We start from the raw sequence: 5000 nt of genomic DNA on the forward strand, positions 1-5000 counted from the left end.
AACCAACAAATTTTGTGGTCGCCGGCCTTTCAAAACCAAACCAAGATGCAAGAAAAGTGCAAGATCAAAATTATCGACTTACTTCTTCCGGTAACAAAGTAACAAAGTTTTCGTATTTAGGGATATCATTCTCAATAATTGGACTGTTAATTGTCGGAATGTGATGAGTCATATATGACTTACAAATAGCTTTAATCTTTACAAGTTGAACCGAAAACAAAACCTAAATAGCAGATGGACGGACAGCAATACTTAATAGCCACAATTCTTGACAATGGTATCAACAAAGTTATAATTGACTTCGCTCGATGTTGCTTAAACATAGGTGCCTGTTCCCTTAAGAGGTGTGTGTTCGATTCCTAACCATATGAATATGAATAATTAGAACAAAAGTATTTCGTTTTATTCGCAGGTTTATTTTTTTCCTGTGAAAACAGCAATACAGCATTTGTCCTAGAAGCAATTTTTCATTTAATACACATCAGATCCACTTTATATCATAGCATTTACGCGTTTTTTCTCTTGTATTTCTTCAGGGATGCAAGAATTTTATGCTGATTTGAAAAGAGAGTATGCATTGAAAAAAGGTTAAGAACCACTGATCGCTATGAGCATTCATGAAATAAAATAAGACATTGGTTCCTTACTGCTGTTACGATTCAATAAAAAGGAATATGCCGGGGGATTTTCAGTGAAGTAACAAACCATCCATAACCAAACTGCGATTTGATAGAAAAAAACATTAAACCACGTGACCAGCAACTACGCCTGAAAATCAACCCATATCACACGTGGTCTAGGTTTGCTTGTGTTTTTAGGTAGTTATTGAACATCTTTGGAACTTGGGATTTTCCCCCAAAAGAAGTGCAAATCCAACGCAAGCTTGCAAAGTAACATAACAAATAACATAAAAAAGTGTGTCCTTATCTAACTAATAGATACAGGTAGAGAGAGAGAGAGAGAGAGAGAGAGAGAGAGAGAGAGAGAGAGAGAGAGAGAGAGAGAGAGAGAGAGAGAGAGAGAGAGAGAGAGAGAGAGAGAGCAGCTGCTAGGATAATGCAAACGAAGGCTATATCATTCTGACTTAGATTAATTTGAATAGTCAGTTCCCACAGTATTTAAGGATGTTCTATAGACAAATGTATTAAGGAATTAAAATATATCAGTGTGATTATACTTTTCGATCACTATTATCGAAAACGATTCCACTTATTATAGGAATAAGAGATAAGATATCTTTATCTCTCTAATATATATATATATATATATATATATATATATATATATATATATTTATATATATTTATATATACAGTGTATATATATATATATATATATATATATATATATATAAATATGTATATATATATATGTATATATATATTATATATATATATATATATATATATATATATATATATATTATATATATATAAATAATTAATCATCGCATTTCTGTGAGTGCTATTAGTAATTTCTCTACCCCTCACATTTGGACCATCAAACGATGTCTTGGTTGTTTAAACGTCGGCCACCTTTCAGGGCAAGAAGGGCATGATCTCTCTAAGTCAGGTCTGGCGAGGGTGTACAAGTAGCGTGGAATTATGATGCGCCGGTACCATTTATTATTACCAGCACATTACATGGTAACTACTACCTAAACATTTACATGTACCTCGGGCTTACTATGTGTCGTATTCCAGAGAAGAAAAATGAGTAGTATAGGATTTTGATCCTCTCGGGGAGTACTGTACAGTATTGTCAAAATCTAACATGAATCTTTGCAGTGTTCTTTGTCGTCTACCTGCACTCTCTTTATATTTTTCTTTCATCTCGTTGCCTAACCTCTTCTAACTTTTACTTCGTAGTGTAAACTCTAGTGTTTTACTCTAGATGCATTTGGGCGCAGAATGGCTTCAAAGGCCCAGCATCGGGCTATATAGCAAAAATCCATAAATTCAATCCAATCCACAAGTTTAGTATAAGGAAAGTTAAAATTGGAGTGGAAAAGGTAAGGAAAAGTGAGGACACTTACTGGAAAAGGATAGAAATGTATTAGAATTAAATGCAAAGGGAGCTCTGTTTTTTTCATGTGATTTTATGAGGATGGGAAGTGGAGTTAAAGCCAGTGAGTTTTGGGTTAAAAATGCAAGTTAGATTAAGGAAGAAACTGAGGTTATTTGAAATGTAATTGGAAGACAGATTGAAAGTCAAGTTCTGAATAAAAGAATGACGGATGAAAAGGCAAAGAAGAAGGTGAGAAAGAAAGAGCGTATTATTAAAGAGAAAGGAGGAGAAGGTCAGTGGGGGACCATAAGGTGAATAAAAGTTTATTATACAAAGACTACAAGGAAGAAAATAAAGCCAAAGGGGTTTATTGAACAAATGGTTATCGGAATATTTGATACAAATGGAAAAATGTCATGTGCATGGAATGCAGGAATTGTTTTACAAAGTGAATATTTGGAATATTTATTGAATGCAGAAAGAAGAAAGGGAGACATAGCCTATTGATAAAAGCTTTAAAGGAATTGATGTAAGTTTGAGTATGCTTGTGGAAGTGACTGTTTAGGACAGTTAGTGTGAAACTTAAGATGCTTAGAACTTGAATCACACTGGAATTTCGTGGGATGACTTGATATTCTATGAAATAGCAGTGAAAATGGGACTGATTGGCTGACCAAGGTGTGTATGTGTCTAGATGAGGTAGCTGTCCGAAAGGAGTAATGAGAGATACGATTTTAGGAATAAAATATTATTTTCATACTACAAGAGACAGTTCATGTTAAGAAAACAAGACAGACGAGGCAAGGATTGATAGAGTGAGAAATGTATGGGTTAGTGAACAAGGAGAGTATGCGAATATCTTTTTTTTTTTTTTTTTATTTGAAACAATATCTGAAATTATGTATTTGCCATACATGAACTTAGTGAAGATGGGGTTGAGAGAAATTATGTGCAATGTTTCGTTTTCTCGTTTGATTTGATATGCTGTAGCCACGATGCTTGTATGTTGTGTGCTACGGGTCACTCCATTATTATTATTATTATTATTATTATTATTATTATTATTATTATTATTATTATTATTATTATTATTATTATTAGCGTAACAAGCTGCAATTATAATTACTTCACTATAATTACGACGTAAAAAGTGTTATATCGTGATTGGTATAAACAGTGGGAACTTAAAGAAAACTGTTAGAGAATAACGTGTGAAACTATTACATAAGTGTGTATTTTATTCCCTTCTTTTAAGATAGATACTAAATTTATATTAATTAAGTTCTACCTTGAAGCTTATCAAAGACACTCCTGAAGAAGGAGAAACAATCAGTCAGAAAAATAGAATAGATATGTTATAAAAGAATCCCTTCTGTGCAACATGATTGTTTAATGACATAATATTTGATTAATTACTGACGAATTAGAAATTTCTAGGAGAATTAAAATTGCTAATTTGTCATAATTGACTAATAGATATGTAATGATATACGAGAGATGTTAAGTTTACGATGACGATTCTGTCTCTAAATTTATTGGAACGTTTGCTAATAAAGAATATAGAGAGTTAAGGGGTCTTTTGACTGCCCAGATAGTAGTACATTGGACCCTTCTCTCTGGTTACGGTTCATTTTCCCTTTGCCTAATACATACACCGAATAGTCTGGCCTATTCCTTACACATCCTCTTCTGTCCTCATACACCTGACAACGCAGATTACCAAACACTTCTTCTTACTGCACTGTAATTGTTCAGTGGCCACTTCTCTCTTTGTAAGGGTAGATGAAACTCTTTAGGTAAGGTAACCAGGTCTTCTAGGAGGACACTCCAAAATCAAACCATTGTTCTCTTATCTTGGATAGTGCCATAGCCTCTGTACCATGGTCTTCCATTGTCTTAGGTTTGAGTTCTCTTGCTTGAGGCTACACTCGGGCACACTATTCTATCTTATTTCTCTTCCTTTTATTTTGTTGAAGTTTTTATAGTTTATATAGGAGATGTTTATTTTAATCTCGTTGCTCTTCTTAAAATATTTTATTTTTCTTTGTTTCCTTTCCTCACTGAGCTATTTTCCTTGTTGGAGCCCCTGGGCTTATAGCATCCTGCTTTTCCAATTAGGGTTGTAGCTTAGCAAGTAATAATAATAATAATAATAATAATAATAATAATAATAATAGAACGGACACTCGCTCGAGTGCATACCTTCGCCTATATTATGTTGTATATCACAAGATCGGCCATTGGATTATGCACATTTTGGCTCAGTTTCAATTAGATCAGATAACAATTATCATCTATATGGCAAAAAGACGTTTTTGACATTTTCGTGACCTTGGCCATGACTTTTGATCCAATTACTCCTAACTAATTAAATTGTCCTTGGATCATGGCCAAGCATACCACAAAATTTCATGATATTTTGTCGAATAGTTTTTGATTTATACGAATTATAAACACACAGACAGACATACAAACAAATAAATAAACACCGCCTATCAAAACATAACCTTTGCAACGAAGTTGGTGAAGGTAAATATAATAATTATGTTAGATTTTAGGCAAAAGGTTAAATGAAAAGTGGAGAAGTTACAGCAAAGGACAGCAAATTGGTAATTGATATTTTTATGTAACAATTTATTCATATTACTGTTTCTCCAGTGGATTTGATTATCTTTCTTTATGTGAAAACTGGCACCATTACCATGTCTTGAAAATTAAATGCAGGTTATGCATATTGAAATAATATTTTTGACATTTTTAAGCATAAATTACTTGTGATCTGATAGTTTAAGTTGTAAATTGAATAAAAAAAAAATTTAAATAGTGAATTCAAATCCTTTAAGATTACGACACCGAATTTGAGGAAGTAGTTAGATAAGTAAAAGGTGTCAAGAGAATCAATCATTAACAAATACAAGATAAAGATACTATGAAATCATAACTCATTTTAGGATAATAAATTAATTACTTACAGTATAAACAACATTCTATCA

This window comes from Palaemon carinicauda, chromosome 37, assembly GCF_036898095.1.
Source record: "Palaemon carinicauda isolate YSFRI2023 chromosome 37, ASM3689809v2, whole genome shotgun sequence".
In the NCBI taxonomy this organism is placed as follows: domain Eukaryota; kingdom Metazoa; phylum Arthropoda; class Malacostraca; order Decapoda; family Palaemonidae; genus Palaemon; species Palaemon carinicauda.